The 11,298-nt window shown below is 38.6% G+C and overlaps 1 pseudogene; it reads right to left on the reverse strand.

Annotated features, from left to right (window-relative positions):
- LOC100152083 lies at positions 5,531-6,492 on the reverse strand (annotated as a pseudogene).

Consider the following 11,298-nt stretch of genomic DNA (forward strand, 5'->3'; position numbering starts at 1 on the left):
AATGGGCAAAAGACCTGAATAGACATTTCTCCAAAGAAGAGATACAGATGGCCAACAAACACATGAAAAAATGCTCAACATCGCTGATTATAAGAGAAATGCAAATCAAAACTACCATGAGATATCACCTCACACCAGTCAGAATGGCCATCATTAACAAATCCACAAATAACGAGTGTTGGAAGGGCTGTGGAGAAAAGGGAACCCTCCTGCACTGTTGGTGGGAATGTAAGCTGGTACAGCCACTATGGACAACAGTTTGGAGATACCTTAGAAATCTATACATAGAACTTCCATATGACCCCGCAATCCCACTCTTGGGCATCTATCCGGACAAAACTCTACTTAAAAGAGACACTTGCACCCACATGTTCATTGCAGCACTATTCACAATAGCCAGGACATGGAAACAACCCAAATGTCCATCAACAGATGATTGGATTCGGAAGAGGTGGTACATATACACAATGGAATACTACTCAGCCATAAAAAAGAATGATGACATAATGCCATTTTCAGCCACATGGATGGAACTAGAGACTCTCATACTGAATGAAATGAGCCAGAAAGACAAAGACAAATACCATATGATATCACTTATAACTGGAATCTAATATCCAGCACAAATGAACATCTCAGAAAAGAAAATCATGGACTTGGAGAAAAGACTTGTGGCTGCCTCATGGGAGGGGGAGGGAGTGGGAGGGATCGGGAGCTTGGGCTTATCAGATACAACTTAGAATAGATTTACCAGGAGATCCTGCTGAATAGCATTGAAAACTTTGTCTAGATACTCATGTTGCAACAGAAGAAAGGCTGGGGGAAAAACTGTAATCGTAATGTATACATGTAAGGATAACCTGACCCCCTTGCTGTACAGTGGGAAAATAAAAAAAAAATCTGTTAATTATGAAAGTGAGGTTCAGAGAAGAGGGGAATTCTAAGGCCATATTACTTGATGCCAGGTCTCTTTACACCATTTTTTACATTGTCATACTTTAATGTATTTGTAAACACAAATGAATATATGTAGAGCAATGTGAATATTGAAGAGTTGAGGAGAAAATACTACAGAGTGTAGGGATTAGTCAGTGATATAAAAATAGACATTAAGTACCTAGTGAAGTTTAAAACCAAGTAAGGAATATAAATATAAGGAAAGAAAGAAAGAAGAAGCTTACATTCAGGAACAAAAGTGGCTCTCTATAGTACACAAAATATTTAAACAATACTATCCTCAAACAGTATAGAGCTAAATAGACTTTAGTGCATGATTAGAGGCATTTTTCTCTCTGACTCAGGTTCTGGGAAGATCTTCCATTAAGAAAAAGGAAGAAGCAATTACACACTCTGGGAAAGATACAGAGGTAAATATATATAAATATATACGTATTTATATTTACAGTCAGTATCCATATATTAGAGCCAATTCTGATAAAGCCTGGAAGATTTCCTAAACCCATAAAATGTTTTCTTCCTCTTCTCTGTTGCCTCTATTAATTGAAGTAAAACTTTAACCCAAAGGATCATGAAAGTTATTTGATAAACCTTATTTCACAACCAGTCAGGAGAGGAATAGTAACTCCAAGGACCTGGGTAGGTCTAGGTACTGTGAAGCCTACAGGAAGGAAAACAACATAAAGGCCAACGATTGGCCAAGAAATGTGAAACTGCCCTGGGAATTTATCAGCAAGAGGTATACCATTAGTCCTCCCCAGTGCCAAAGTGATCCTTCTAAAACACCAATCCAAAAGCATCGATCTCTTTCTTATAACTCTTACTAGATTCTATAGCCCACCTTAGTGGTTTTAAATCTTTTCCTAGCAATAGAATACTTTTTTCCAAATAAAATATTAGATGGAAGCCTCAGGGCATAGAAAACAGACAAAAACAGAGCCAGGTAGAGGGTTAGGAGCATTAGAGATCTGACTTCTTAGAATATCCTATTCCACTCATCACTCTTTCAGCTCAATAAAGACACAACATACCAAAAAAAAAAAAAATGACTCAAAAAGATCCATATATTCCAATGATTTTTTTGGTTTTGGTTTTTGTCTTTTTGCCATTTCTTGGGCCACTCCCGTGGCCAATACTCCAATGTTCACTGCAGCACTACATACAATAGCCAAGAGATGGAAGCAACCTAAATGTTCATCGACAGAGGAGTGGATTGACGAGGCCTGCTCGTCAACCCAGGTCCCGAAGTCAGCGGTGCTGCAGAAATAAGAAGAAAGAGACACAGAAATAGAGTGGGGGTCAGGGGACTACTGCCTTCAAGAGGCAATAGCAACCCTCTGAGCCAATTCATGGTTTTTATTTACTATTTTCTACTTCCTTGTACGTACAGGGAATACATCAGTATTTTACTTCAGACTTATTGGAAGCAAGATATGCTAGGACAGTCATTCCTAAGCACATAAAGTAATCATAAATGTTTTAGCCCTCCCAGGCTGTAATTTGTTGTTTGCTTCAAGCCAACTATGGCCTCTCCCAAAAATCCCTCAAGGCTCCAGTCCTGAGAATGTCAGAGCTGATGGTTTTCCATCAGCAACATCAATGCTTCAGCAATCTTGTTTTCAAGATACCATTCTTTGATGTTGTTCTCATTCATTTTGCCTCAAGGGTCATGAGAGAGTCACAAGATTTTGTAAAGTATAGACTGACTGTCTACTGCCACTCTATGGTGCCAGTCTTTTCTTTCCATTCTTTGTCATGTCACATATTCATGTCTCCAACAGTGGATAAAGAAACTATGAAAAAAAAAGGGAGCTCCCATTGTGGCACAGTGGAAATGAATCCAATTAGGAACCATGAGGTTGCAGGTTTGATCCCTCACCTCACTCAGTAGGTTAAGGATCTGGCGTTGCTTCAAGCTGTGGCATAGGTCACAAACACGGTTCAGATCCCACGTTGCCATGGCTGTGGTTTAGGCAGGCAGCTGTAGCTCCTATTAGATCCCTAGCCTTGGAACCTCCATATGCATCTGGTGTGGCCCTAAAATGCAAAGAAGGAAGGAAGGAAGGAAGGAAGGAAGGAAGGAAGGAAGGAAGGAAGGGAGGGAGGGAGGGAGGGAGGAAGGAAGGAAGGAAGGAAGGAAGGAAGGAAGGAAAAAAAGTGGTAAATATACACAATGTAATATTACTCAGTCATAAAAAGGAATAAAATAATGACATTTGCAGCAACATGAATGGACCTAGAAATTATCATCCTTAGTGAAGTTAGACAGTGAGACACAAATGTTATATGTTATCACTTATATATAGAATCTAAAAAATGGATACAGGGAACTTCTTTTCAGGAAAGAAATACTCACAGATTTGAAATACTTATGGTTACCAAAAGAGACAGGTTACAGGGGAGGGATGGGCTGGGGGTTATGGATGGAAATATTGTAAAATTGGCTTGTGATGATGGTTGTACAACTACAAATACAATAAAAATTCACTGAGTTTAAAAAAAAAAAGAGATATCACTTTCATCATGCTGATGCCCTGCTCAATAATCTTAGATAGTTCCCTGTTTCAGATGTAACCAAAATAAAGTGAAAGCCCACTAGGAAATTCACAGAATCTTCTCTTCTCTGGGTAGTTGGTGTTATTATCCCAGTCATACTAATGATGAAAATTGAGGTTCCAAAATTTAACTTGCCTAAGGCTAGTAATTGTAGAGCTGGGATTATAACTCACTCCTTTGAGTCCTGGTCTAGTGCTTTATCTTAAGTAAAGTTTGTAGCTCCTGTGTTTGATTTCAAGAATCTCCATAATTTCCTTTTGCATCATTTAACCCTTTTATTTTTTCTAAATGCCCAACATATCCCTCCCTGTGCCTGGCCTTGGTTCTTCATTGCCTCTCAATATACCTACCTCATTCCTGCTTCTCCTTGACTTCCCCTTGGGCATACTCTAGTTTTTCCTAACCTCTGAGGCATATCACACCTTAAGCCCCACCTGGTGGCCTCTGATAACTTCCCTGACAATGTATGCCTTTCTCAGCTGGGTTCCTACAGTATTTATGCTCTAGCAGGGTTCCTACAGTATTTATGCTCTAGCAGCGTGGTTTACAGCCTAAGGACGAGCACCCATGGGATGGGGTAGATAGAGGGGAGAATTTATGGGCTATGGATAACTATACATACCAGAGCATATACTAAAATTATATGCAACTCACATGTACTTGCTACTATTATCCAAAATAAGTAGATATTATTGTGGCTAATAAAATACACATTAATTTGAAATAAAAAAAGAATACACTAGGAACACAAAGGATCCAGCTTAGAAGATAGGGAAAAGGAAAAGCTAGGACAATTCTTTAATATTTTTGTCCCAAATTTATGTGTCAGTCTGTATTCCACAAGATTGTTTACTCCTTGATCATGTTTTGTTTTTTGTTTCCATGTTGTTTTGTTTTGGTTTTTATATTGCCAACAGCATAATGCTCAAAGAAAATAGGTATTCAGTAAACATGGGTTGATTGAATAACTAAATTGAGAAAAAAATGACTGACTGGCTGAATGAATGAATGAATGAGAAGCTCACATTCAACAGGAAATTCATGTAGCTGTAAAAATATCTAATCTTGGACACTCAAAGCCCATTATCAAAACATTCTCAGGGAACAGTGCAACCAAGTTCTTCAGAAACAAAGTAATTTTTATGTCATTTAACAGAAACAATTGTTTTCACTCAAATATGCCACTGCTCATCTCCTGAAACACAAGATGGGCCAAATTTATCCACCACCTGAAATGCCTGCACAAAGCCTTACACTGCTTCAGATACCTATGCACAGAAGTAGGCCTTCCAGTTTGCAGCCAAAAGGTTATCAGCCCTAGGAAAAATGGCATCATTTTTCTAGTCTTGTCCATGACATACACATAGCCAGGTATACAACACCTTAAAGAGGTCGTCCCTCTCTATGATCACACAAAACCCCATGAATGAACTATTTAATGTTGAGTTTATATAGCACTCTGACCCCTAACAAGGCACTTTGTACTTTATATTCCTAAGAAAGATATGAGACTAGAAAGCTGATGCACATAGAAGAGGTTAAACTAGTAAAATAGTATTTCCTTTTATATGAAATTATAGAATGCATCATTCCAGAGTTAAACTAAATTCTGTGAAAGTGAGTGGTTTGAATAAGAATCTTTTTACCCTTAGATTTCTGTCCCTTTTCTCTTTAATCCAGTCATGAAGGGAGAATGGAAGCCCTAAATTTCTCTTACATTTAAATGCTGGGAATAGAAAAATGAGAATTTTAGGAATTAATGGTATTACCAACCCTTATAATTATTTTTGAACCTCCAGGCGATAACTAGTCCTATGGTTAGAGTAAATAAAGTTTTCTAAAGTTCCTCTGAAGCTTAAAGATGTGGTATTGTCACTGCTATGGCTCAGGTTGCTGCTGTGGCATGGGTTTGATCCTGGTTCGGAAACTTCCATAGGCTGTAGATGTGGCCAAATACAAAAACAAATTAAATAAATAAATAAACTTTTTTTTTTTAGAAAGTAGCATTCACAAGCATTCACAGTCCCTCTGAGGAGCATTTCCGACACAGTATATTCTTCACAGCTGCCTTCACATCTTTGTTCCTCAAACTATAGATGAGGGGATTGAGCATAGGAGTCACAACTCCATAGAAAAGAGAGATGATTTTGTCTGTGACTTGTACTTTGTCTACACCAGAGGAGTCTTTAGCCTTGGGTTTTGTATACATGAAGAGGATGGTTCCATAGAATATAATCACCACTGCTAGGTGGGCAGAGCAGGTAGAAAAGGCTTTGCGCCTTCCCTCTGCAGAAGGAATCCTTAGGATAGTAGAGAGAATGAAAACATAGGAAACAAAAATGAAAAGTATGGGGACCACAAGAAAAATCATACTGGTAACAACCATGCTAACAACATTTATGGAGATATCAGCACAGGCCAATTTTAAGACAGCCAAGATTTCACAAGTAAAATGATTAATGACATTATCCCCACAGAAAGGAAGCTGCATTGCAAGAGAGGTTTGCAACACAGAATCGACACTGCCTGCAATCCAAGACCCAGCAGCCATGGGCACATATGAAGTCTTGCTCATAATGATGTGATATCTCAGAGGGTTACAGATGGCCACATAGCGGTCAAAGGCCATCATGCTTAGAAGGACACATTCTGTGGCTCCCATAGCAAAGGAGAGAAACATTTGCACTCCACATCCAGAGAAGGAAATGGTTTTCTTTGAAGTTAAAAAGCTGTTGAGAAATAAGGGAATAGAAGAACTGGTGTAGCAAATATCCAGAATGATAAGTTACTGAGGAAAAAGTACATGGGGGTGTGCAGGTGGGAGCCCCAGACACTCACAATGATGATGACTCCATTTCCCAGCAGGATCACCAGGTACATACACAGCACCAGCACGAAGTAAATGGCCTCAAGCTGTGGGTAGCCTGAAAGCCCTGCTAGGACAAATTCTGTAACAGAAGACTGATTGGTCTTTCCCATGTTAATATTTTCTTTCACCAAAAGGAAGTCTGCAGCAGCCAGAATGCATGTGGCTCTGTTACAGCCGTGTTTGTGAGAGTTGTCCACATCCCTAAGTGGCTTCCCTTATAGGCAATGTGGACCTATAACTGAATACACAGATGACATAAGAATTTTTTACAGTCCTCTAAGCTGCACTTTTAGATCGGTTAGATTTTTAGAACTCATAAAGGAAGCTTTAGTTCCAAAAAAAACAGGTCCTTGACAGAAAAGAGATTCAGAACACAGACAACTGTGTAAGAACTATGTATCTCACTTACAATATGAATTTGAAATTATTTTGAATACGATGTCACACCATAACGTTTGGACCAAACAATTCAGAACAAGGAGTTCCAATTGTGGTGCTGTGTAAATGAATCCAATTAGTATCCATGAGGATGCAGGTTTGATCCCTGGCCTTGCTCAGTGGGTTAAGGATCAGGCATTGCCATGAGCTATGGTGTAGGCTGCTGAAGCTGCTCGGAACCCAAGTTGCAGTAGCCGTGGCGTAGGCCATCATCTATAGCTCTGATTTGACCTCTAGCCTGGGAACTTCCATATGCCACAGGATGTGGCCCTAAAAAGCGAAAAAAAATAAAACACTGGAACACAACTAAAATGTTAGCCTTAACAAAAGTCACCATTCTAAAATTACTAAAAAACAATGGTATATGTAAATTCTGCTTCAGTATTAATTTAATCTCAGTTGCAAATAGTTTTATGGCTAGAAGACCAAACTTAAAACATACATTTTCAAAGAGTTCCCTGGTGGCTCAGTGTGTTAAGGATCCAGCATTGTCACTACTGCGGCTCTGGTTACTGCTGTGGCACAGGTTGGATCCCTAGTCCAGGAACTTCTGCATATCATGGGTGCAAAAGAAATAAAGAAAGAGAAAGAGGGAGAGAGGGAGGGAGGGAAGCAAGGAAGGAAGGAAGGAAGGAAGGAAGGAGAAAGAAAGAAAGAAAGAAAGAAAGAAAGAAAGAAAGAAAGAAAGAAAGAAAGAAAGAAAGAAAGGAAGGAAGGAAGGAAGGAAGGAAGGAAGGAAGGAAGGAAGGAAGAAAGAAAGAAAAAAGAGAGAAAGAAAAAGAAAGAGAAAGACAGGCAGACAGACTGACTCTGGTTAGTTCTGATTTGGGAAGAAATATATACCTACAGCATTTTAAGAATATTAATTACAAGCTTTAGTAATGTTTGTAGAAGAAAACAATTTTAGAGGAAATTATTCATCTTAGTCTTTTTTCAGTACAAATTGGGATATCTAGGTAATTCTATCGTCCTGCCTGGTAAGGAATGACAAGTTCATCTTAGTCAAAACATAAACAAATGCATAAACTAAGGAATTTAAGTGACAGAGGATTTACTCTTTACCACCAGGTATGAGAAAATATATATTGTCTTCTCTCTGCACAGAAACCAGCTACTTCTGCCCAAACAGCTGCTCTGCTGATCTTCCTCTCACTGCATATTCGGAATACCCATAATAAAAGGGTTGAAAACACTTTTAAGCATTAGCAATATGTTATATTATTTGTATCCCCACTTACTGGAATATAGAATATTTCTACATTAAAATGCCAGAAACGGAAGGTCTTTTTTTTTTTACCAGATTGATAGTTTCATAAATTCCATCTCAATAAATTCAGTAAGATAACTAAAAGAACTATCTGCTTCTCTGTTTGCATTAATATCAAGTAGTTGCAATTGTAAAGAAAAAAAAGCAATTAACCACTAGCAAAATAGAACTGACTTTTAGTAAAGATGAAAGTTGAAGCTCTTTATAGTTGTTTCACTAGTCGTGGATCCTTAAAGGATTAACCAATGGAGCACAAAGGCAACTTAAAGTCTTTGCTGCTTTGAGGATGTTTCTAATCCCAAAAGCAATTTAAAGTTCAACACGTTGCTAAAATAGAATTAAGAAAATTTCTAGTATTTTGGGATGAAGTCCCTTAGAAGCAATTAAAACAAAGTTGCTAATGCAATTAAATTTAAGGTATAACTCACAAATAAATCTTCTGAGTTTACACTCTTTGGGAAGAGCAAATTTAGAACTACTATCCACGTAAAATGGTCAAGACATAGAAATTAGAATTGACTATATGTGATAGAAAGATGTGGGAGTAATTTGTGACATTTAGGTCAAAATGACACTTGTTCTCAATAAACTACCACCTTTATTTTGACCTCTAAATCCTAGCGGGTCACACCCATAAGATTCATTCTGGTCTCCCTGCCCTCTCTAAATAGCCAGAATTACATGTACAGTCATTTTAATTTTGCTCAGTCAGGTCCTCTGCTCAAATGCATGCACAGGGAGTTCCCATCCTGGTTCAGTGGTTAACGAATCCGACTAGGAATCATGAGGTTGCAGGTTCAATCCCTGGCCTCACTCAGTGGGTTGAGGATCTGGTGTTGCTGTGAGCTGTGGTGTAGGTCGCAGATGCGACTCGGATCTGGTGTTGCTGTGGATGTGGGCATAGGCTGGTGGGAAAAGCTCCTAGTAGACCCCTAGCCTGGGAAACTCCATATGCTGTGGGTGCAGCCCTAGAAAGGACAACAACAAAAAAATGCATGCACAGGAGTTCCCCTCCTGGCACAGCAGTAACAAATCCGACTAGGAACCATGAGGTTGCGGGTTCGATCCCTGGCCTCATTCAGTGGGTTAAGGATCCAGCATTGCAGGTGTAGGTTGCAGACTCGGCTCCAATCTGGCATTGCTTTGGCTGTGGCGAAGGCTGGCAGCTGTAGCTCTGATTAAACCCCTAGCCTGGGAACCTCCATATGCCACGGGTGCAGCCCTAAAAAGCGAAAAGAAAAAAAAACCCCAAAAATACATGCACAATACACCAAATTCATCTGACCTGTCCTTTGGGCATGCCTACACTGGCATGGCACAACATGGAATAGACCACAGCAACAATTTCCATGATGCGAACAAATCACACCTTACTGATAAACAGGAAAAGAAGTTTTGCTTTGAAATGGATGGTTGCCATGACTATCTTTTGAAATCAATACCAATCCTTGAAGAATTTAATCATTTTACTTGGTTGTAATGAGATATTCTTCCAACATGGAAACAAGTGAAATCATCCTGTGTGATGTCAAAAAGGAGAGAATAAAACTTCACAATAGTACTCTCTTTTTGTCAGCAGACAACATTTTTAAAAAGTCATTGAGCAAAGTAATCCTAAAAAATGGGAAAGCAACTTATGCAATGAAAGATAATATTATATGCTTCAACAAATCAAATTTGAAGAGCAATTCTCAGAGTTGTTAACTTTATGCAAGTACTTATTCAGTATACTAGGGCTCATAATGCAACTATTGAGTATGGTTTCTCATTGACAGATGTTGAGAGGAATTAAATAGTTTTTGATGTGACCACAGTAAAAGCTATATTACAATGCAAATGGAAGATAGTCTGTAAATGCAAGGAGTTTTATGAGTAAATTATGCAAAACAAAGAAATGTTAAGTAGAGCCAAAAAATTGTAGAAATATAATTTTAAAAGTATGTAGTATAGATACTTAAATTTTACTCTAAATAAACAAGTAATTTTTGTTACAAATATTTCCTATACAATACTTTTCTTTTATCCCACTGTACCTATTCAAAGGCATTTAGAAAAAAATTCAAATGTAACTAGGTATTATCTACTTTTATTTGCTAACCAAGCAACCCTAACTTCCTGTGACTTGGATTCACTTAGAGTCCAATCCAAGACCTGAGTTGCCCCCCAGCCCCTGCATCACTGCCAGTTCTGGCCACTCCCAGTCAATGGAAGGAGTTCAAGACCCAGGTGTCTGAATAGTACTACTCATAATAAGACCGAGCCAATAATACTATTTTTGAAACTTTCAAGTGAGAGACAGAAAGAGAATATTTAAAACCACTCTGGAAGATACAGGATTATATATCTGTTGTCTCAAATGTATACCACATACATATCACCTACAGCTATAGCCCTCCATCTCTTTACAGGACAGATATGGTAAGAAGAAACACTTAAAAAGAACTACTAGAAAACTCATTATCAAGTACTGATCTTCAACATTTCTAAGCCCTAGACTTTCTATCATCTTGACTTCTCCCTTTCTGGTTTAATTCAAACCAGTGTTTACTAATTGAGGCCTCCTTGTTCCAGGAACTATGTCTGCTCCTTCCCTAGAACTTATGAATTACTTTAGTCCTCTGCCAGGTACTACAGCCCATTACAAGAATGGCAAGCTGATGCCTAGGATCTTAAAATCTGGGGTCAACTTCCCTAATGCCAACTACCTGTCTGCACTCCAGAGATGGATGCTCTCTTCACACTGCTCTCCCTCATGTCAGGCCACACATCAACCCATGCTTCTCCCATGGGCTGTCACATGCTACTCAAGTTCCCTAACCCCTAGGTCCCTCTGTATCTCTTAGTTATATTGCATTCAAATGCCATCCTCTTGCTCCTTTACCAGGAAGCTGGTACACCTGTCCACTTCAATCCATCTAAAGACAAACAGTATAATTAGGTACTAGTCACTTAATCTGGATCATCCCTCTTCTGTTCCCCAAAATAATGTACTCTATTCAAATACACCTATATTTTATCTGAATTCTGAACAAAATTTTGATTTCATGATAAGCGTGGAAAATTTAGTTTCATCGCAATGAAGTTGGATAGAGACGATACTTTCATACATTTGTGTTGTCTTATCTCACTACAAAAGGTGAAACAGCAATGAAACAAAGGTCGTAGAAAAGAATGGCATCCAGGAAAAGGTGAAGGAAAGGACCCTAAGAGT

The sequence above is a fragment of the Sus scrofa genome, chromosome 1 (genome assembly GCF_000003025.6).
Source record: "Sus scrofa isolate TJ Tabasco breed Duroc chromosome 1, Sscrofa11.1, whole genome shotgun sequence".
In the NCBI taxonomy this organism is placed as follows: domain Eukaryota; kingdom Metazoa; phylum Chordata; class Mammalia; order Artiodactyla; family Suidae; genus Sus; species Sus scrofa.